The following is a 25129-nucleotide window of genomic DNA, read 5'->3' on the forward strand; positions in this document are numbered from 1 at the left end:
GGTCTAACCAGCATTTTATACGGTTCCCGCTTAACCTCCCTGCTCTTGTATTCTATGCCTTGGCTAATAAAGGCAAGTGTCCCATATGCCTTCTTAACAACCTTATCTACTTTTCCTGCTACCTATGCACACCAAGGTCCCTCTGATCTTTCATACTTTCCAGGGTCCTATCATTCATAGTGTAATCCCCTGCCTTGCTATCCCTCCCCAAGTGCATTACCTCACACTTTTCCGCGTTGAATTCCATTTGCCACTCCTCTGTTCACCTGACCAGTCCATTGATATCCTCCTGCTGTTTACGGCTATCCTCCTCACTATTTACCACCCTACCAATTTTTGTGTCATCCGTGAACTTCTGGATCATACCTCCACATTTAAGTCCAAATCATTTATGTACACCACACACAACAAGGGCCCCAGCACTGAGCCCTGTGGAACCCCACTGGAAACAGACTTCCAGTCACAGAAACATCCCTCTACCATCATCCTCTGCTTCCTGCCTCTCAGCCAATTTTGGATCCAACGTGCCACTTTGCTTTGGATCCCATGGGCTCTAACTTTCTTGACCAGTTTGCCATGAGGGACCTTATCAAAAGCCTTGCTAAAGTCCATGTAGACCACATCAAATGCATTAGCCTCATCAACACTCCTGGTTACCTCCTCAAAAAAATCAATTAAATTTGTAAATTTTGACCTTCCCTTAACAAATCTATGCTGACTATCCCTGGTTAATCCATGTCTCTCCAAGTGCAGATATATTCTGTTCCTCAGAATTCTTCCTAGTAACTTCCCCACCACCGAGGTTAGACTGAGTGATCTGTAATTTCCTGGTCTTTCCCTTCCTCCCTTTTTTAATAATGGGACAATGTTAGCAATCCTCCAGTCCTCTGGCACCTCACCTGTGGCCAGAGAGGATTTGAAAATTATTGCCAGGGCCCCTGTTATCTCTTCCCTTGCCTCCCTCACCAGCCTGGGATGCATCTCATCCAGGCCTGTGGATTTATCCACCTTTAAGGCCACTAAACCCACTAGTACCTCCTCTCTCGCTTTATTAATTTCCTCTGATATTTCACAGTCCTCCACCCTGATGTCTATACCTGCGTTCTCCTTTCCAACTGTAAAGACCAACGCAAAGTATTCATTGAGGACTGTACCCATGTCTTCTAGGTTTTCACGCACAGATTACCTCTATGGTCCCTAATTGGCCCTACTCTTTCCCTAGTTATTCTCTTGCTCTTTACATATCTAAAAAGGGTTTTCCTTTATTCTACCCACCAATGCTTTCTTATGAACTCTCTTAGCTTTCCTAATTTCCTTTTTAAGCTCCCCTCTGCACTTTTTATACCCTTCCAGGGACTCTGCTGTATTGAACCCTCGATATCTGCCACAGGCTTCTGTTTTTTCTTAATTCTAACCTTTATGTCCCTATGTCTTTAAAGAACATATTTGCCCTGTACTCTCGCTATTTCCTCCTTGAATGCCTCCCACTGCTGTGACACATTTTTATCTGCAAATAGCAGCTCCCAGTCCACTTGGGTCAAATCATATCTCATCTTAGTAAAATTAGTCTTTCCCCAGTTTATAACTTTTACTCCCTGCCCAACTTTATCCTTTTCCATAACTATCCTCAATCCAACTGAATTATGGCAACTACCTCCAAAATGCTCCCCTACCGATATGCCTTCCACCTGCCCGGGCTCATTTCCAAATATTAGGTGCAGAACTGCCCCCTCCCTTGTTAGTCTTTCTAAGTACTGGCTAAAAACGTTCTCTTGGATGCAGCTTCAGAACTTTGCTCCCTCTCTACCTTGCACACTAAAACTATCCCAGTTAATATTTGGGTAGTTAAAATCCCTGAATGTTAATACTTATTATTCTTACACTTCTCTGAAATTTGATTACAAATTTGATCCTCTATCTCTCCCTGACTATTTGGGGACTGTAGTACACACCTAACAGCTTGCTTGCCTCTTTTGTGTTTTTTACTTCTACCCATATGGCCTCATTTGATCATCCTTCCAAGATATTATCCCTCCTCACTGCTATAACTGATTCCTTGATCAATATTGTGACCTCCCCTCCTCTTCTATTGCCCTCTCTATCTCATCCGAATACCCTATAACCAGGAATGTTGAGCTGCCAATCCTGCCCTTCCTTTAGCCAAATCTTGGTCATAGCTGTGATATCATACTCTCCTGTGCCTATCTGTGCCCTCAGTTCGTCTTATCCCTCAGGTGCCTTGCATTAAAATGTATTCCATTAAGTCTTGCTAAACTCACTTCTTTCTTATCTAGCCTATGGTTCCTTTGCCTTCCAGGCTCACTTACTAGTTTTTTAAATTATAATTCCATCTCAGCTTCTCTTTCTTCTGAACTACTTTTCAGGATCTCATCCCCCTGCCAATTTAGTATAAGTCCACCTATTCTTGCAGGACAAGCTGGCACACAACAAGAGGGAGGGGTCACAGACTGGTGGAGGAATGCCTGAAATCAAGGTCCTCATGGACATTTGAAAGCAGAGCCATCCAACTGGCCGGCAATGACCTGGACTGCTCCTGTGCTGACAGTGAGGTCGGCAATGCTCTATCAAGTGAGGATCCAGCATTGCAACATCCCTGTAATGCATTAACTATCTCCCCTTGCTTCTGAAGGCACATGTAGGAAACAACAAACAGAGTCCACGGCCCACGGCCTCCAATCATGCCCCGAAGAAACCTCTGAGCAGGAATCTGGAGGTACCCTCCCTGAAGTCCCATCACAGCACTCACCCACACCCTCCACCAGCATAGGGACACATACCTCGTTCGGACTTAACTTTACAGTAGCCTCAGGTTCACAATCTGGTAAGCGCATCGTACTGTCTGATCCACAGCAGGTGGCGGCAGGGACTTCCCAGGTGTTCAGCACTTGGAGGGCTGCTGGAGGCCAGAAATTTGCTGAGTCTGAGTCAGATGACGAGCATCTGGACTCGGTCATATCACAGTTGCTGGAGCTGTAAAAGCAAGCTCAGGAACATCAGGAAGGGATGTCTGCTGCACTCCTCAGATTGCAAGGCACAATGGAGCAGTCCATCCGCATTCACTCTGATGTGATAGCACTGGCATGCCAATGCACTGCGGTCAACATTTGGAGGATGGAGGCTGCCATGGAGACCATGGTCCAGGATGTCACTCCTGCACTACTGCTCGGGCTCAACTCCATCACTGATGCCATAGTTGGCCTCCAACAGTGTGTACGCGAGAGAGTGCTGGGCAGCTCAGTCTCACTCCAGCTACCCCTTCTCAAGGAATCAGCCAGGGGCCCTTGGGCACCCATAGGGAGGAGGATCAGCAGGCCATCCATCCAGGAGACTCTGGGCATGTCTGGCCCATCTGAATTGCCTCTGCCTGCGACCTCACCAGCTCCAGCTCCACAGGTCAAGGAGGGTGCCACTGCCAAAAAGCAGGACCCTGAAAGCAGACCAGGGCCATCCAGGTCTTGGCCCACCAGAGGACTCCCACCAGGGTCATCGCAGACAATTTGTAGCAGTCAGCAGGCAGCCTCCACCTCCACTGTGGATGGCCAGGAGTATTGAGACGTAGCGACAGAGTTAGGAAAGTTAAGAAAATGTAGTTGCACAGCCTGGGCATGGATGTTAATCACTTGTACACACTGTTCACTATTGTCAATGAGCTCCCAAGAATGTCTCCCTGCTAACGGCTCCTTGTTCTGACGAGCAGTGTTCATGTCACTCTGAGTGAAATCTTTCTGCACAAGATAAAGGCAGGTGTCTCAGTCCAGGGCCTCTTCCTTGTGCTTTGTGCAGCCATCAGACCAAAGTGACGGTCCAGCCTCAGACTCCCTGGACACATTCCTGATGCCTGCACCTCGATGGTGCTTGTCATTGCTGCCAGAATGTAGTGGGCAGGTGTCACAGAGTTCCGTCATTCTCTCTGTGTGCTCTCAGCACCTTTAAAGTGGAGCTGGCCCCTATCTCTTATGCATCTGTGACCAGTGACGCTGTGCTGCTGAAGGGGTCAGGTGATGAAGGCGGACAAAGCATCTGATGCTTTTAAAGTTTCATGGCTGCATCTCTATGATATGATTGATGACGGAGTGCAAGCGAGCTGCCCTTGGCCAGACAGGAGTCAGACATTTTCAGAGGCTATGTGAAGATCTATGGGGTGTCCTCACTGCATGACATCATCATCCTCCTGCAATGGAGCTACTATTAGGGCCTCCACTCCATCTCCATGATAGGAGCATTATCACAGAGGGTATGTGCGTTGCCATAAGCGAGACTGGAGTCAAACATTCACAGATGCAATGTGAGGATCTATGGTGTCTCCTCACTGCAGATTGTCATCATCCTCCACATATCTAGCAGCACTGAGGGCCTCCTGAGTGTGCCTGCCTTGTCTGGCCAGTGTGAGGGCCTCATCCCTTTCATCGTCGCCTTCGAGGACCTCCTCACTCTCATCTCCATAGGCATCCTCCTCATTGGAGGAGACCTCCGCCAACTCCATCTCCTCCTCAGCCAGCTCATCTCCCCGTTGCAGCGCCAGGTTGTAAAGGGCGCAGCAGACATTGACAATGTGTGACACCCTCTGTGGACTGTATTGCAGGGCTCCACCAGACCAGTCCAGGCATTGAAACCTCATTTTCAGCATCCCGATGGTTTGCTCCACCAAGTTGCGAGTTGCAGCATGAGCCTCATTATACTTTTGTTCTGCTGCAGTCTGAGGCTGCTGCACAGGTGTCATCAGCCATGGCTTCTGGAATCCCCTGCTGTTGACATAGTTGACTGCGTGTTGCGATGGAGATCTGAGCACCACGTGACTGCAGTCAATGGCACCCTGCACCTGTGGGAAACCCAAGATCTGGGCAAATCCAATCGCTCTTGCATCCTGGCTGTCCTGGTCCTGGGCAAAGTGTACAAAGTTGTGTACTCTTGTGAAGATGGCATCCGTGACCTCATGGATGCATTTGTGGGTGGAGGCTTGTGATATCCCACAAGGTCACCAGTAGAGCACTGAAAGGAGCCGCTGGTGTAAAAATTGAGTGCCACAGTCACTTTCATGGCCGCTGGCAGTGGATGCCCTCTATGTCCCCATGGTGCCAAATCCTGCAGTAGGTGGCAGATGTGACCGGCCAGTTCCCTAGACATGCGCAGCCTTCGGCGACCCTGGTTCTCGGTCATTTGCAGGAATAAAAGGCAGAGTCTAGAGACCCTGGGTCTGGCTAGGTGCCGACCAGCTACGGCTCGCTGTGTCTCTTCAGCAGCATGTGCACGAATCCCAGCCGTCCCTTCTGCCAGAGGGTGCTGCTCCTCCCTCTGTGCAATCAGGCACTTCAGTCACTCTCTTCTCAGTCATCTTTGCTCTCTGTACGCCATGAAGTATACAACTAGGTCACCAGGCTCTATGATCCTGATGTACTCCTCCTGCGGGATGAAAGAGAGAGATGTGTGGGTTAGCATGGGTGTACTAGAACCTGCCTTGGTTAAGTGTGAAGGCCCCTTAATGCATCCCGGAGACTGCCGGCCAGCACTTGGATGACCAGAGATTAGTGCGCAGCATGGTTGCCCAAAACACCACTTACCTCCACCGCACTCCACTTGACCGCTTTGCCCACTGGACTGCGTGCTGTGCTGTCAGCTCAGGCGCAGGCATTCCCCTGACCCACACTGCAAGGCTGCACTGTTAGCTTGAACCATAGGGGAGGCTGGTCCAACCAGGATGGTGACATTGCAATGGGCTGTGAGTGCCCCCACCAATGACTGTTCCATGGCCAGCTTTAGCTCGGAGATTCTGCAGTTCACTTAAATGCTCATTACTTTGCAGTCTGTGCCTAAGGGCTGAAAAGCTCTGGAGCACTTGGTGGCACTTTGATGCCTCCCCGTTGCTTGAGTGGGCAGAGAAGCTGGAGGCCGACTCCAAAAGTCATACGAACTCAAAACATTTACTGTCTTTCTCTCCGCAGATGCTGTCAGACCTGCTGAGTTTTTCCAGCTATTTTTATTTTTGTTTCAGATTTCCAGCATCCGCAGTATTTTGCTTTTATCCAATCATATCAATGTGGCTGTGCCTGAACTGTCTCAGCTGCAGAGGAATGGTCAACTGCAGGGCAGCTCCTGCCCCTCCCACAAGTTGCTTCAACCTTGCACCCGCCACACCGTCTCCCCATAACGTGCCTCAACCTTGAAGTCCAACAGGCGACTCAGGTGAGCACTCCGCAATGTTACTGTGCAGTCACCTCCGAGTTCCCCTGAAAGTGCAGCCCACCAAGTGCACGCCATTTATATGCTGTTGTGAAACATATCGGCGAACAATCTCTCCGATGTGGGCGGATGATCCAGCGGGCGGGGGGGCGGGGGGACAATTCTGGTGGGCTGGCCTTATAATGATATGCTGATGTACTACAATGAGTGAGGTTCCCGACGTCCGATGATGGGAAACACGGCCTACCATTGGCCGGCAGAGCGGACGATCGCAAACTGGTTTCATGGTGTCGTGAAACCGATTTTTGTCCTTCTCACCATATTGTCTGCTGGACATGCCCGACGCCAGTGGGCACGGAAAATACCGGCCACAGTGTGCAGGCGTGATGTCCTCACCATTGTGCGAATGCCAGGGTGACATGAGTTGACACTGTGCAGCAACATTCTCAGGGGCCAGAACTTACTGAAGAGCAAACAGTCCTTGGAATGAAATAAGGCTGGGAGTAGCCTTGAGATTGCTAAGTGCTTGGCCACCCCTGTTGAGGGTGCAGGTAGAGGGGCTGTGTGAGGGGCTGTAGAATTGAGGTCCGAGTGTTTATGGTGTTTTAATATGCCTTTAAGGGATAGCAGCATGACATCACTAGAACGGAAATGTATCATGTGATCCAATCTTAGTTTCACTTTTTCTTTTTTGCGGGGCACACACACAGTTCTGATGCCTTTGAGCTTTATACCTATGTATAACTGTTCTCATGAATGAGATAAATGAACCCACAATATGTTTACCCAATGCATTATGAGTAATTGGTGCCTTGTGACTTGTACAGTAAATAAGCCCAAGGTATTAAATCATTACAATAACACGACATGATGATCAGCGGTGGTAAGACAAGTGGTAGCAAGATTAAGTACAGGTACAACATGGTGAAAAGCCTTAGGTTGTGCTACATTTGGAGTGTAGCCCCTCAGCTGGGCTTCTGTGCTGTGTGGAAACCTGCTGCCTGTTCCCTTCAAAGAATGCAGCCACATGCAGGAAGAGTAGAGGAAGTCTGAGCTAGGAGATTCCTCAGAGCTGGGTCTTCAGACAGCAGATCATGATGGCAATGGATCGTGCAGTCAGCTGGGAGTTTACTGAGGGTTTCTTCATACTGGGTCAACTTTCACCGGGGCAATAACCTATTATCCAGGAATGACAGTAAATACTCACAGGTCAAAGTTTAGCCAACAATTCCAGTGCTGTTAATGAGTTCTTCACAGTACTTCCTCTGAATTTTGCTGCTTCAAGATGATGATGGAGCGATTTTTTTTGGTCCTGAGACGGGGTGGATTCACTTCTGAATACTACAACACTCTCTCAGCTGATTGTGCCTCCACGCTGGCATGGGAGGTGTCATTCCCAACTCCAAACAGTCCCCATTACCTCACCATAGAAATAGCATTGCCGGGCTCTGCCGGTTAAGAGGCAGGATTGCAACGTAAGGAAATCCCCCGACTCCCATCTCAAATGTGAAAATCTGGCCCTATGATTTACAGTAATAATTTTACCCATGTTTAGGTAAGCAATATACTACAGGGCAATTTTACAAATGCACACCCTTGGTGTAGAGCCATGCCTACCCCGGAATGTACCTCAGGAAACTGCAGGCAGAATCCCTCATGAACTCGCATGGTGCAAGACCATAGGGAATAATCCTGTGATTTCCCCTCACAAGCTGTTGCAAGTGTTAGACACTGTGCTGGAAATACGCACTCAAAACATTGGCCCCTACACATTTGAATGTAAAATATGGCCCTATCAAGTCCAGCAGCAATGATCCACAGTTTGCATCATGAAAATTTACAAACCGGGGTCACAATGGTATATTCTCATTTAATAAGATACAGACACAGTGGCTCTGTGCATTTGGAAATTTAAAACAATCCCACAAGATGTCTGATGAATCCTAACAATCTTAGTCCATTACTATGACTGCTAACACCCCGGCTAAGTTTTAATTTCAACACTAAAGATAATGAAAAAAGAAATAAAACATGCTGAGTTTGCTCAGCATGTCCATACCACAATTAGCATATGTGCTCAGGCTGCCGTAATACAGTCATATTGCATCCAACTGACATGACACAACTTTTGTCACTCGTGCTACCTGCTCAGGTTCACAGCTTGTGAGAAAAACTGTATCACGCTGATCTAGCAACAATATCCTGTCGATTCTCTCTCTCCAAACTAATCTAAAATGTGTTTTTCCAATGAATGCATGGAGAGGTGGGCAATTGTATTTTTTAAAGGATTGTAAGTGCATCTGCTGATAGGTGAACAGGAAATCCAGAGTGTTAATTTCATAACAGAAGACATGACAGGCTATTAGAATGGCTACAACTGATCTTTCCACTAGATACACAGCATGCAATCTCCAACACTCATCCAGAAATATGAGATTATTGAAAATTCCAAGCACAAAGCATGCAAAATTATGGAGAAAACCAAATGAAAAGCAGAATGATGAAGCTGTTAAGGTCCCAACCACCAAAGATTCATCAGGATTTACTTCCTCATGCTTGCTTTATTTCATAGATTTGGATTTTTTAAAAATTCTTTTAAAAAAATTCATTCACAGGATGTGGGCTTCGCTGGCTGGGCCAGCATTTATTGCCCATCCCTAGTTGCCCTTGAGAAGGTGGAGATGAGCTGTCTTCTTGAACCGTTGCAGTCCATGTGGTGTAGTTACACCCACAGTGCTGTTAGGAAGGGAGTTCCAGGATTTTGACCCAGCGACAATGAAGGATGGTGAATGACTTGGCGGGGAACTTCCAGGTGGTGGTGTTCCAATCTATCTGCTGCCCTTGTCCTTCTAGGTGGTAGTGGACGTGGGTTTGGAAGGTGCTGTCTACGGAGCCTTGGTGAATTCCTGCACATCACATCTAAATAAATATAGTAAGCATTTACAACGTTGCACTTTGTAATTAGCTTAATTGTGAAGATGACTGAATATTCCTTCACCTCAGATATTCTTTCAGCAGTTTAAATGCAACAATGTTACCAAGTCTTCCAGGAATTATAATGTTAATTTACAAGGCCATAATTTTAATATACCACTTTCTCGATGAAAACACTGGGTAAACAACCTGTACAGAAAATGTGTCAAATTTCATTTATATAACACTTTTAACATTGCAAAACTTTTCATGAAACTTCCCACCTGGGACTCAGATCTGTGCTAGAGTTTGAGGGGACCTAGAAGTGACAGACAAAGTCATTGTTGGAGAGGTAAGCTTCATGGGGGGTTCTGGTTTGTGCACAGCTTGACGTAGGATAGGCAGTGTGACAACATGGTGACAGTCATAAAATGTAGAGTGTCTATGAAGAAATAAAATCTCGTATGGTGAGAATACATTTCAAGCTAGTACCTTGTCATTCCCAAAATTGTTTGACACACCTCATCTTGGGCATAATGATTGAGAAAATAATCTGTAATTCTAGTTAAGCAGGATATGACAAACATTTGGCAAACTTATTTAGTCACATATCATTGAGCTAAAATACTGAAGACGTTGGAAATCTGAAAGCTGATGAGAAAAAGCTGGAAATACTTAGCAGGCCAGGCAGCATCTGTGGAGAGAGAAACAGGTTTTCTAATTAACCTTATTATTACAGCTTATTATCTTTGGAGTTCAACTGTAGGTCACACTATTTTAGCAGGACAAGCACATCCCATAATGACATTTGTTATTTGGAAAATGATTTACCCTATGGCCATAAACATCAAGAAATGAACAAATATTTTTGCTTCTGTGTTCACTATAGAGGATACAAAAAACATTCCAGTAATAGCTGCAAATCAGGAGATGAACGGGAGAAAGGAACTTGGTGAAATTGAAATCACTAGGGAAATGGTACTGAGCAAATTAATGGAGCTGCAGGCTGGCAAGTCTCCGGGTCCCTACAGACTACATTCTAGGATCTTAAATGAGGTGGCTGAGGTTGTTGATGCACTGGTGTTAATTTTCCAAAATTCGCTAGATTCTGGAAAGGTTCCTTCAGGTTGGAAAGTAGCAAATATAACCGCTCGATTCAAGAAGGGAAGGAGGCAGAAAACAGGAAACTATAGGCCAGTTAGCTTCACATATGTTGTGGGGACGTTATTAGATTTGATCATTAAAGAGGTTTTGGCTGGGCACTTAGAAGAGCTCAAGGCAATAGAGAAGAGTCAGCATGGTTTTGTGAAAGGAAAATCATGTTTAACCAATTCATTGGAGTTTTTTGAAGGAATAACATGTGCAGTGGATAAAGGGGAGCCTGTAGACGTACTGTAGTTGGATTTCCAGAAGGCATTTGATAAGGTGCCACATCAAAGATTACTACGGAAACCAAAAGCATGGTGTAGGGGGTAAGATATTAGCATGGATAGAAGATTGGCTGGCTGGCAGAAAGCAGAGAGTATGCATAAATGAGTCTTTTTCTGATTGGCAGGATGTGATGAGTGGAGTTCCACAGGAGTCTGTACTGGGGCCTCAACTTTTTATGATTTATGTCAATGACTTAGATGAGGGGAGTGGAGACACGGTAGCTAAATTTGCAAATGATACAAAGATAGGTAGGAAAGTATGTTGTGAAGAGGAAATGAGGAGGTTGCAAATGGATATAGATAGGTTGTGAGTAGGCAAATATCTGGCAAATGGAGTTTAATGTGGGAAAATGTGAAGTTGTGCACTTTGGCAGGAAGAACAAAAAAGCAGAGAATGGCTGCATAATTTTGAGGTGTAGAGGGATCTAGGTGTTCTACTACATGAGTCACAAAAAGTTAGTATACAGGTACAGCAAGTAATTAAGAAGGCTAAAGGAATGCTACCCTTTATTATGGGAGGGAATGAACATAAAAGTAAGGATGTTATGCTTCAGTTATACTGGGCATTGGTGAGACTGCACCTCGAATACTGTGCGCAGTTTTGGTCTCCTTACTTAAGGAAATAATGCTTTGGAGGCGGTTCAAAGGAGGTTTACTAGATTGATACCTGGAATGAGCGGGTTGTCTTATGAGGAAAGGTTGGACAGACTGGGCTTGTTTCCACTGGAGTTTATAAGAGTAAGGGGTGATTTGATTGAAGTAAACAAGATCCTGAACGGCCTTGACAAGGTGGACGTCGAAAGGATATTTTCTCTTGTGGGTGAGTCCAGAACTAGGGGGCACTGTTTTAAAATTAGGGGTCGTCCTTTTAGGGCAGAGATGAGGAGAATTTTTTTCTCTCAGCGGGCTGTGTGACTTTGAAATTCTCTGCCTCAGAAGGTGGTGGAGGCGGGGCCATTGATATTTTTAAGGCGGAAGTAGATAGATTCTTGTTAGGCAAGGGAATAAGACCATAAGACCATAAGACATAGGAGCAGAAATTAGGCCATTCGGCCCATCGAGTCTGCTGCACCATTCAATCATGGCTGATATGTTTCTCAACCCCATTCTCCTGCCTTCTCCCCGTAATCTTTGATCTCCTTACCAATCAAGAACCTATCTATCTCGGTCTTAAATACACTCAATGACCTGGCCTCCACAGCCTTCTGTGGCAATGAATTCCATAGATTCACCACTCTCTGGCTAAAGAAGTTTCTCCTCATCTCTGTTCTAAAAGGTCTTCCCTTTACTCTGAGCCTGTGCCCTCGGGTCCTAGTCTCTCCTATTAATGGAAACATCTTCCCCACGTCCACTCTATCCAGGCCTTTCAGTATTCTGTAAGTTTCAATCAGATCCCCCCTCATCATTCTAAACTCCATCGAGGAATCAGAGGCTTTTGGAGTTAGATGGGAACGTGGAAATCAAAACACAAGAAGATCAGCCATGATCTTATTGAATGGTGGAGCAGACTCGAGGGGCCGAATGGTTTACTCCTGTTCCTATTTCTTATGTTCTTACTACCAATTTAATACAATACTTATATCACCCCAGTACCAGTTTAAACTACTGCCTCAGGTTAGGGAAAAGAAAACTTAAAACACACAAATCACCTGCCTATTCACCTAAAGAATACCTCTTAACTTCAGCTCTCAGGCCTTATTATCACTCCCTCTTTTGCGTCACTCCTTAAAAGACCAGAAGAGCACCTGCTCCCTCAATGCACTTCCTCCCTCAGTTACCAAACTCTCAGAGTTAAGTACTCGGCCTCCCTGCACTCAGACAAAGCTGCACCTTTATGTTACTTACTTTGTGTGCCTGCTACTTAATTAACTGACTGCAGCTGGCTCTCAGCAGGGAGCTTGTTTATCACTGATAAGATTGAAAGAAACCATAATTTGCTGTTACAGTTAAATTAAATGCTAAATGCAACCTTGACAAGATTTTAGGAAGTGATCATCTCTTAAAATTCCCTCACTTACCAAATTCCCAGAGTTAAGCACTCAGCTTTGCTGCATTCAGACAATATTGCACCTTTGTGCTACTTGTTTACAGATTCCTGTGAAGCAGGAGAGAATTCAAGGGGGTGGGAGATGTGGAGTGGAGGTTGCGGGAGGATAGAATAGAAATGTTGTAGAAGATTCCATAATTAATGTGATAGATATCATCATCTGTCGAAGACTCCAAGGAAGGGATGATCTTATTGAATAGCCTAACCCTTTTCCTGTGTGTGTCGCCTGCCTAGTGAAAAGATAAAGGACAACTGGAGAAAAACTCAGAAATGGAGGGGGCAGCTCCAATTGGCGTGGTCCATGTTAGGGCCAATGACATAAGGTAGAACAAGAAGGAGGTCCTGCTAATGGAACATCCGAATTAAGAAGCAACTAAAAATAAAATAGGGCAACACAGGCGGTTATCTCAGAATCACTACCTGAGTCACATGGTAATTGGATTAGGGAAGCAAATCAGGAAGGTGAATATTTGGCAGAGAGTGTTGTGAGAAGGCAGGGAGCCATCTCATGTGACACTGGTACCAGTACTGGGACAGGAAAGAGCTGTAATGCTGGGATAAGCTCCACATGAATAGGAATGGGACCAAAGTCCCAGTAGACAGCATAAATAGGGACGTGTCCAGACTAATAAGATGGTGAGAGGGTTATCATGGAAATAATGTAAGGCTAGAGTTAAAAGAAAGAGATGGGATTAAAGGTCAGATCAAGGTAAGGTATAAAGATAATATAAATGGTCATAAACAAAACCTCATTTGGCATACTTGGCTGAGAGCCCAGACATCCATTAGTCTGTTATAACAGGTGCACACAAGGGAAAACATTGCTTAATTGACAGCTTGTTCTCTTAGATCAATTTTGACAATGGCTCAATGTTTATTTACACAAGATAAAGAGATGTGAAGCACTTGTAGTTTGTACTATTGATACTTTAATGGTCGTTTATAGGGTTGTAGCAACAGCAGGTTTTGCAAGAAAGTTATGAATGGGTATTTTTTAAACACCTTTAAGAATCTGTGAGTAAGCACCTTTTCCACATCTGCCATTGTTACCATAGGTCCACTGGTTCAGTACGGAGTGTATACTTGGTGAATGGATATGGAAGTGCTATTAGTTGGCATGGAGGGTATGAGGGGCCATTGGGAGTGTGTGGAGGCATGAGATGGCATGGAGGACAAGTTATCTTTCAAAAGGTTCTCTAATCTAGACTATGGCTCATGACACCTCTGAGGGTGTGAACCATCAGTCCTTGAAAAGCTGGCCCGGCTCCAAGAAAATTGCAGGGGGCTAGGAGGTGTCTATCCCCACAATGGAAGCAGCCAGGTCTACAGGACAGGGTGTAGGCTCGCTGTCAAAATTGGAGTGGCAGAAATGGGGATGGGAATCTCGGAATCAGGTCCGCGGAGATCTGCAAAGATCTGCGGAGTGTCGCTGACTCCATGAAAATCCAGAGCATAATATCTCATGCCTTCCACCCTATCAGGCCTTCCTTTTGTCCTTTCCTTCCCTTCTCCCCTTCCCTAGATCTGTACTTTTAAAAATCTATTATATCAGTAATGTTTCCCAGTTCAGACAGAAGATCATAGACCTAAAACGTTCATTCTGTTTCTCTTTCCACTGATTTTGCTAGGCCTGCTGAGTATTTCCAGCATTTTAAGATTCCTGATCCTTATATTCCTGAAAACTGTTTCTCCTCAGCAGAATTAATCTTTGACAGCTTCCAAGATTTGGGAGCATGTGGGATGAGTAACTCACTATGAATACAAAGGTATTTTAGGAGCTACAACTTGCATTCAGGTGGCACCTTTAACATAGAAAAACATTCCAAGGTGCTTGACCGGAGAGTAATCATACATAATTTGACAGTGAGCTAGATTAGGAGATAGTGGAACAGGTAGAACAAAAGCTTGGTCAAGAAGGTAGGTGGTAAAGAACATCTTAAGGAAGGAGAGAGAGATGAAGAGGCAGAAATGTTTAAAGAGGTTATTCCAGAGCTTGGGAATTGTCACCAAAGGAGAGAGAGAAAACATTGCATATGTATTAAAAGCTAGAATTGGGGGAATGCAGAGCTCTTTAAGGGTTTAAGCCTCTGATATGTACTTTCTTTCAAAAAAGGGCATGGCTTCCATCGAAAACAAGTGCATATCAGAGGCAGAGAGAAAACACAAGGGCCAGGATTTTCCTGTTGTCAGGCAGGCTCGGCGGGGGCGAGCAGGAGCGGCCGCGAATTAGACCGCCTCAGAACTGCCTCAGGGAGCCGAAGCTTTTTGAACATAAAAAAATAAAGAATTTAAAAATGTTAATAACATGTCCCCTCATGTGACTCTGTCATACGAGCAGGGACATGTTACAAATTAGTTTCAACATTTTTTATTTGTTTTTAAATCACGATCGAAACCTCATCCTGCCCGTGGGTGAGGTTTCCCAAAAAATCCAAAAGCTGCTTGGCTTTTTCGCCTGCCCACCAACTGTAAGCTTGGGCGGGCAGCGAAAAATTTCATTTAATTACAACTTTAATGGCCTTAATAGGCCTGTTAATTGTCGGCGGGCACGCTGCCGACTCCCGTGCGCGCCCACTGACAGAAATATCACATGAGTGCGCAATAACATTGGGACACTCGCCCGACATCATCGCACGTCATTTTATGTTCATTCAGGTCAGGCTCGCGCCTGCCCGACAAGCGCAATATTCTGTCCGAAGAGAGGAAATCCTGAACCACTAGCTCATCCAAAACGCAATCATCTGTTCTAATTGCAGCAGGACCTTCTGGGCATAGATCAGCCTTAGGAGTCTTATGTGCCCACCATAACCCCAGCAAACACCCAGATATCTTGAAGGATGAAGATTAAGACTGGAGGAGGTTACAGAGATAAGAAGGGGCAAGGTCCTGGAGGGATTTGAATACAAGGATGAGGATTTTGAAATTGAAAAGTTGCTGGATCAAGAACCAATGTAGATTAACGAGCACAAGAGCGATGAGTGGATGGGATTTGGTGCAAGTTAGAATATGGGTAGCAGAGTTATGGATGAGCTGAAGTTAGTGATGGATGGAAGGTGGGAGCCAGATTGGGAAGTATTAGAGTAGTTGAATTTTTCTGATGTACAAATATGGTCAATAGTCAATGATTAGTGAAGATCCTGAAATATATTCTGTCATTCTTTGTCTCATTTTAATTGTGATATTGGGCATCAGAAACATACGCAGATAACATGGCTATAAGGGTACATTTTGGGAGGCCAAACTCCCATTGTACAGTGTCACTTCAAGATGAGTGTAAACCGGATGACTAGAAATATAGGCTAGCTGAACACCACTTGAAAGGTGAGCAGAAAATTCGGAGCTTTAGAAAATGGGTGTGATCTGTGCCCAATTCACCGATCTCAGTGAGAAAACCTCCATAACTGAAACATCATCTTCTAGAACTTAACCTGTGATAATTCCTTTCTGAATTCTGAAAAGGTGAATGTATCATTTTTTTGCCCCTGTTTCCAATTTTCTCCCCTTTCCCCTCCTGCCATGTAGGTAGTAACTCATGATAGGGTTTGATGCCAAAATGCCAACTGCATTTCAGTACCTCAGTTAATAGGCCCTTTGCCATACTAGGGCCAAGATGGTGAATGTTAACAGAATAATCGGCCACTGGAGCATTATCTTTGAGCCAAACCCTGTCCTTACTGGGCAGTTATATACACTTATTGATAGCCGGAGTTGCTGGATAGTGATTAAGTGCAGTGTTTATTTTTTTCCCCCTAAGCTTCTCTACATGAGAGCTGAGGCCCTTTGTTGCAGTAGCACAGGCCAAGGATTGAAGCTGTGATTATTCTGGACTATGTGGCCCATGACAAAATCATGCGGCTGCATTTAATCAATGATTGCTTCCTTTTAAAAATAGTTGCAATATTTACACAATGATAATCTAATAAAACTGTACATAAATTTGCAATAAAACACTAAAGTAGAAAAACAGCTGTCTGTGAAAAAGTAAGTTGAAACCTGACCAGCTATTTTCTTTTTTACAAAATATATTTATTTTTCCTTTTATTTTGCCTTTGAAGAATTTACTTGACAAAACAAAGTAAAATCTAATTGTGCAAATATCTTGCTTGATCCCATGAAAACTTTCTGAAATTGACAAAATGTGTCTGCACTTTAGTATGTAGTTAAGTCTTTTCACACTGGGGTAACAATTGAGTCCTTTTTAAATGTCATTAAAATGATAGCTGGTTTTGTAAAGGTGATTGGGAAGGTTAAGACTCCTTTTATTGGCTAGGCTGTGGCACACTCAAAATATTTATTCAATCAATACCACAGAACAATCATCAATTCTATATCAAGTGCAAAAGATTAAATCTGATTTACCCAAGGAATATAGTTTCCCACACACAGAGAGCTCTGGGGTTTCAATTCATAGGCACACAGTGCAATATCATTCAGTATTAATTCTCAATAAATTTTAATCATATTTTGCTAAATATTTCAGAGGTCATTGATAGGCAGGTCTGAAACTTGAATCTGTTGTAACAGAAAACAGATTGCTGCGCCAAAGTACGGCTTGAAATCTCAAATGGTTCAGAGACTTCTGACAAAGTAGATTTTTAAAATGTAAGTTAGATGACCTCTAGTTGGATTTAAATAAGAGTTAGTGCAATTAAAAATAAACTTGTGCGCAGGTAGCAGCTGCAATTGATTTTCACAGGTCGACTGCATAGCGCATTACAGCTAAATTACATTTTCATCAAAAGCCTTTAGGGTAAGTTTTGCAACACTCCACTCCAAGTGCATTGTCTCACTTGATGGCTGGGTCGATTGGACTGTAGAGTGCAGAAATCAGAGTGCCAAATTTACGCTGCTCCTGTGATTCCAGTCACGAAACCGACTGACCAGAAGGTTGCTGATCTCCATGTCTAGTACTCGCATCAACAGAGACTCCATATTAAGAGCAGATGCTCGCAATATTTACTCTACTGTGTCATCTTTTCGATTTACATTAAGTATTAATATCGTAGATAATTAATTAAATATAAAGAAATTTGCTTTTGACCAAAAACAGACCCGCAGCAGCCACAGAAAATTATTACAAAGCTAAAATACTGCAGAAGCTGGAAATCTGAAATAAAAACAGAAATTCCTGGAAATACTCAGCACGTCAGACAGCATCTGTGGAGAAACAGACTTATCGGCCCAGGTCTTTTGGTCAGCATTGTTACTGCGTGCATTCATGTTGCTCGCAATGATTTCTGCGACTGGACTCTCCACGATTTTTCAGCCTGGACTTCCGATTCTGGCTGAAGCATCAAAGGTCAGCGCCAATACCCACAGGGAAGACCCTCAAATGCAAGAAAAAATGCATGAAAACAGGATTCGCCTTTCTTCACAACGGTAGCTACCTTATTCAGCTAAGTTTTTTTAAAGGTTTCAAGTCCTTCGGTAAGTGAGCGCTCTCGTGAGTGGCTGAGTGGAGGAATGGATGACTCGATGAGTGGGCGAATAGGGTGTAGGGTTATTGGGTGAATGCTTGAGTGGGTGAGTCGGTGAGTGGATGTGTGAGTGAGTGGGTGAATGGATGACTGGATGAGTGGGTGAATGAATGACTGAATGTGTGGGTGAGTGGGTGAATGGGGGTATGGGTGAATTGGTGAATGTTTGAGTGGGTGAGTCAGAAAGTGGGGGCTGCAGGCTGTCAAATCCCAAGGTCCAGATGACTTTCACCCTAAGGTCTTGAAAGAAGTGGCTAGTGAGATAGTTGATGCGTTGGTTTTAAATTTCCAAAAGTCCCGAGATTTAGGAAAGGTTCCATTAGGTTGGAAAATAGCAAATATAACTCCTTTATTGAAAACGAGAGGGAGACAGAAAGCAGGAAACTACAGGCCAGTTAGCCTAACATCTGTCATAGGGAAAATGTTAGAAGCTATAATTAAAGATGTTATAGCAGGGCACTTAGAAAATCATAGGCGGAATCATCCCAGATTTCCACTATGTGAGACTTTTTATCCACCACGATGGCAGGTTTTCACGCTGTAAAAGTTCCACACTTGTCATGTTATTTATGCATTGCTGGGAAATACGCAGTTTCGATGGCGGACTGGCTCTCATTTAACCTGCTGCCATCACTTCACCGGGCACCATATTTAAAGTTCAGCGAGCGCACTGCATCTCAGTTCTTCCAGCCCACGACTGCTGCAGGGAAGATGTCCACGAAAGGCAAAAAGACTGCAGTATTCAGGTTTAGCGATGCATCACTGGAATGACTTTTGTATGCTGCAGAGGCCCGCTGGGATGTTCTATACCCCCGCTCTGCCCACAGGGTGGGCAGCAGAGTGACCAGCCTGGCTTGGGAGGTGATGGCAGCAGTGGTCAGTGCCAATGGCCTTTAAAAGAGGACAACCACCCAGTGCTGCAAGAGGATGAGTGATCTCCTCCGTTCTGCCAGGGTAAGTCACTCTTCTCATCACTCTCAACTCACACACTCACAAACCCATCACACATCCACAGGGCACACTCATTGCCCGTTCAAGGGATATCACCATTCACTTTTTCACACTCACCATCATTACCTTCATCCATTCATGGGATCAGTCACCACCCACACATGCCAGGCATACTTATCATCTGGCCTGGCAGGCATCCTGCTTACACTTTCTCCATCTCTATTCATGCAGGGCAAGCTGGCACACAACAAGAGAAAGAGGTCACAGAAAAGTGGAGAGACGCCTGAACTCAAAGTCCTCACGGACTTTGAAAACAGAGCCATCCAGCTGGCCAACGACAATCTGGACCGGTCCTGTGCTGATGATGGGGTCGTTGGTGCTCTACCAAGTGAGGATCCAGCAGTGCAACATCCATTAGACAACCATGTTGTGAGTGATGTGTCCTGTTTCACAGGCCACTGCCTAATTATCTCTCTTTGCTTTCACAGGCACATCTGGGAAACAGCCGACGGAGTCCATGACCCAGGGCCCCCGATCAAGCCCCGAAGAAACCTCTGGAGAGGAATCTGAAGGCACTCTCTTTGAAGATAGTTACAGCGCTCACCCACACCCTCCACCAGTGCAGAGACACACACCTCGAGTGGGACCTAGCTTTAGAATAGCCTCAGGATCATAATCTGGTGAGCACATTGCACTGCCTGATCTACAGCAGGTGGTGGAGACAGGGACTTCCCAGGTCCCCGGCACTCAGAGGATTGCTGGCTGCCAGAAATTTGCTGAGTCCGAGTCAGATGACGAGTCTCTGGACTCGGTCATGTCACAGTTTCTGAAATTGCAAAGGCAAGGTCGGGAATATCAGGAATGGATGTCTGCTGCATCCCTCAGATTGCAAGGCACGATGGAGGAGTCTGTAGGACTTCACTCTGAGGTGATAGCGCCGGCATGCCAACACACTGAAGTCAACACTGGTAGAATGGCGGCTGCCATGGAGACCTTGGTCCAGGACGTTGCTACTGCAATGCTGCGTAGGCTCAAATCCATCGCTGGTGCCATAGTTGGCCTCCAACAGTGTGTATGAAAGAGGGGTGCAGGGCACTTCAGCTACACCTTCTCCTCAAGGAGTCAGCCTGGGGTCCTCGGGCACCCATAGGGAGGGGGATCAGCAGGTGCACAACCTAGGTCCATCGACCCAGGTGACTCCAGGAGCATCCGGCCCATCTGAATCCCCCCTTCCTGTGACCTTAGCAACTCCAGCTCCACAAGCCGAAGCGGGTGCCGCTGCCACACAACAGGACCCAGAAAGCAGACCCTCCAGGTCTCCGCCCTCCAGAGGACGTCCACTAAGGCCATCACAGACAGCGATGACAGTGGCAATCAGGAGGCTGCCTCCACCCCTGCTGTGGATATCCAGGGAGCATCAAGACGTAGCAGCAGAGTTAGGAAAGTTAAGAAGAACTAGTTGTATTGCCTGGGTACCGGTGTTAATTACTTGCACATTCTGTTCACTACTGTCAAGAAACTCCCAAGAATGTCTCCCTGCCTATGGTTCCTTGTTCTGATGAGCAGTGTACGTGTCATTCAGATGTGAAAACTTACTGCATAAGATAAAGGCAGGTGTCTCAGTCCAGGGACTCTTCCCTGTGCTCTGTGCAGCCTTCAGACCAAAGTGATGGTCTGGCCTCATACCCCTTGGATGCCTGCACCTCAATAGTGCGTGTCATTGATGCCAGAATGTTGTGGGCAGGCATCACAGAGTTCCATCATTCCCTCTGTGTGCTCTCAGCACCATTAAGGTGGGGCTGTCCCTCATCTCTTCAGCATCTGTAACCAGTGACGCTGTGCTCCTAAAGGGCTCAGGTGCTGAAGGTGGACAAAGGATCAGATGCTTCTTAAGTTTTATGGCTGCATCTCTATGATATGACCCTGACCACAGAGTGCAAGACAGGAATCAGACATTCTCAGAGGCTATGCGAAGATCTATGGAGGGTCCTCACTGCATATCGTCATCATCCTTCTGCATTTGAGCAACTGTTAGGGCCTCCACTGCATCTCCATGACAGGAGCATTATCACAGAGGGTATGCGCACTGCCACAAGCCAGACTGGAGTCAAACGTTCACAGATGCAATGTGAGAGTCTACGATGCCTCCTTACTGCATGTCATCATCATCCTCCACAAACCTAGCAGTGAGGAGGGCCTCCTGAGTGCACCTGCCTTGCCCGGTCAGTGCGAGGGCCTCATCCCTGTCATCGTTGCCTTCGAGGAAACTCTCACTCTCATTCCTGTCGGCGTCCTCCTCATCTGAGGAGACCTCCAGCTCCTCCATCTCCTCCTCAGCCAGCTCATCGCCCCATTGCAGCAGGTTGTAAAGGGGGCAGCCAACAATGACGATGCGTGACACCCTCTGCTGACTGTATTGCAGGCCTCCATCAGACTGGTCCAGGCACCGGAACTGCATCTTCAGCATCCCGATGGTTTGCTCCACCAAGTTGCAGCATGAGCCTCATTGTACCTTCACTCTGCTGCAGTCTGAGGCTGCCACACGGGTGTCATCAGCCACGGCATCTGCGGGTGGCTCTTGTTCCTGGGGAGCCAACCCTGCAGCCTCTGTGGACCCTGGAAGACCTCAGCTATCTGTGACCAACTGAGGATGTAAGAGTTGTGCACACTCCTTGGAAACCATGTACACACCTGCAGGATGCATTTCTGGTGTTCGCACACCACCTGCACATTCAGTGAATGAAATCCATTGTGGTTGATGTAGTTGACCACGTGTTGCGACAGAGACCTGAGCGTCACGTGAGTGCAGTCATTTGCACCTGGTACCTGTGGGAAACCCAAGATCTAGGCAAAATCAATCACTCTTGGACTCTGGCTGTCCGGGCGAAATGCATGAAGTTGTGTGCCCTCGCAAAGGTGGCATCCATGACCTCATGGATGCATTTGTGGGTGGCGGATTGTGAAATCCCACAGAGGTCACCTGTGGAGCCCTGAAAGAAGCCACTGGCATAGAAATTGAGCGCCGCGGTCACTTTCACAGCCATTGGCAGTGGATGCCCTCCATGTCCCCATGGCGCCAAATCCTGCAGTAAGTGGCAAATGTGACTGACTGGTTCCATAGACATGCACAGTCTTCGGCGACATTGGTTCTTGGACATCTGCAGTAATGAAAGGCAGAGATTGTACAATGTATGCAGTCATCCAACTGTTCTGCAGTACACTAAAATGCTCAAGACTTTGCAGTCTGTGCTGGGGGAGGTGAAAAGCTCTGGAGCACTTGGAGGCACTTTGATGCCTCTGCATTGCTTTAGTGGACAGATAAGCTAGAAGCCCGACTCCAATCATATGAATGGCTGCACTTGAAACATCTCAGTTGCAGAGGAATGGCCACTTTACATAAGGTGTCCATAATGCGTGGCCACTTCCCTCACCCATCATAACCCCCACCCCAAATGCTTGTATGCTATTTTCAACATCAAGGTAGCCCTTGCCCTTGCCCTGCTCACAAGTCGCCTCAATGGCAGGGCTGCCCTTGCTCTCCCCCTAAGTCACCTCAACATCCCCCCCCCACCACAAGCCTCCTCAACTGCATGGCACTCCTTGCTCCCCACCCCTACCACACCGCAACCTGCCACAAGCTTGAACTCCAACAGGTGATCTTGGTGAGCTCTGCACATCATTGCTGTGCACTCACCTTTGCATTTCCCTCAAAGTGCAGCCCGCCAAGTGCACACCTTTTATATGCTGTTGAGAAACACGTCGGCATCCTTTCCAGCTGACATGGATGGACGAATCCAGCAGGCTGGCCTAATAATGATATGCAGATGTATTACAATGAGGTTCCCTACATTCAATGGCAGGAAACGCGGCCCACCATCGGCGGGCTGAGCACACGGTTGCAAACTGGTTTCACGATTCCGCCATATTGTCTGTTCACACCAGCAGGCACGGAAAATCCCGGCCCATGTTTAACCAATTTATTGGAGTTCTTTGAAGAATTCACATGTACTGTGGATAAAGGGGAACCGGTGGATGTACTGTACTTAGATTTTCAGATGGCATTTGATAAAGTGCTACATCAAAGGTTATTGCAGAAAATAAAAACTCATGGGGAAGAATTTTCTCCATGTCGGGTGGGCTGGTCGGGAGTGGACGCGGGCGGGCGCAGACCTTAACGCTGCCCGCGAATGGCTCCACGCCGCCATTTTATGTGGGCAGGCCAATTAAGTCTCGCCCAGCGTGACGCACGGCCAGTAGCGCTCAGCGCTACCTGTGCAGGCAAGGGGAGGAGGGAGAGCCGGGGCCTGCACTCTTTTGCGCGCATGCATGCGAAAGAGCGCAGAAATCTCCCTGAGGCACGAAGTTGCCTCAAGGAAATTAAGTTAAGGTTGAAAATTTTTATTAAAGACGGATAAAAATAAAATTATGTAAACATGTCCCCTCATGTGGCAGAATTTATATATTTATTTAATAAAACCTTCAGGAAACCTCATCCCGCCGGTGGATGAGGTTTCCTGAAAAATGAGAAGGCCGCTTGGGCTCATTGCCTGCCTGCCAACTGGTGCAATTCTGGTCGCCACATTACCAGAAGGTTATGGAGGCATTGGAGAGGGTGCAGAGGAGGTTTACCAGGATGCTGCCTGGTCTGGAGGTTATTAGCTATGAGGAGAGATTGGAGAAACTCGGATCGTTCTCACTAGAGCGACGGAGATTGAGGGGCGGCTTGATAGAAGTTTACAAAATTATGAGTGGCATGGACAGAGTAGATAGTCAGAAGCTTTTTCCCAGGGTGGAAGAGTCAATTACTAGAGGACATAGATTTAAGGTGAGAGGATAAAACTTTAGAGGAGATGTGCAGGGCAAGTTTTTTACGCAGCGGGTAGTGAGTGTCTGGAATTCGCTGCCAGAGGAGGTGGTGGAAGCAGGTACGATAGTAGTGTTTAAGAGGCAGCTTGACAAATACATGAATAGGATGGGAATAGAGGGATACGGACCGCGGAAGTGCAAAATGTTTTAGTTTGACAGGCAATATGATCGGCGCAAGCTTGAAGGGCCGAAGGGCCTGTTCCTGTGCTGTACTTTTCTTTGTTCTTTGTTCTACGTGTCTAGAAGAGGTGTGAATGGCAGAATGATGAACAGCTGCCTTCTGAAAGCAGAAACAAGGGAAAACGAGACCATAATATGATAGCAATTTGTATTGAGTTTGGAACTGATTTAGTTCATCTTAAAATCGGGGTCTTAAAGCTAAACAAAGCAAACTAAGTAGACATGAGGGATGGGTTGTCTAAGGCAATTTAGTAAATTATGTTTAAGAATATGACCATAGACGAGCAACGGCTAGGATTTGAAGAACTAAAGCATCATTTGCAATAAATATACATTCCTTTAAGTCACAAACAACATGGAAAAAAATGGTCCAACTGTGGCTATTAAAACGAGTTAAGGATAGAGATGGATCAAAGGAAGAGGTTTACAATGTTGCTGAAAAGAGCAGTAAGTCTGAGGATTGGAGGAACTTTAAAATTCAGCAAGGGAGGATGAAGAAATTGACAAGGAAGGAGAAAAGAGAATACAAGAGTAGACTAGCAAAACATTGTACATGTTCCCATAGGTATGTTGGCCCATTAGCAGCAGAGACAGTTTAATTATAATAGGGAATAAGAAAATGGCAGAGAAATTAAGCAAATACTTTGGGCCGGATTTTCCTGCCAGTTCAGGAAAACCCAGCCTGCGCAATTTTGCACCTTCTGAAATGTACATTTAGCCCTGTGTGACTTAGCCTGGGATTTTTATGTTTTTACACAGGGGTCAGATTTGCAAGGCATTTTGTGAGCCAAGATGAGTTGTATGAGGCGTGTGGATATGGAGGCTGGCCAGTGAGAAGGCCTGTCTCAGTTCTCCAACAGAGCAGCCTAGCTCCCACTATTGTTTAAAAGGCCTGGTAAACATTACCACTCACCCTCCCTACCCCCAACCAATCCCCATGCCACCCCATGTTCCCTCAGATCACCAATTCCACTTCCATGCCTCCCCATATAACCCCCATTATCACGATTCCAGTATCTATGATGTTCAGCCCTCGGTAGTTATTAAATAGCAATGGAAATTATTTT

The sequence above is a fragment of the Cetorhinus maximus genome, chromosome 7 (assembly GCF_964194155.1).
Source record: "Cetorhinus maximus chromosome 7, sCetMax3.hap1.1, whole genome shotgun sequence".
NCBI lineage: Eukaryota > Metazoa > Chordata > Chondrichthyes > Lamniformes > Cetorhinidae > Cetorhinus > Cetorhinus maximus.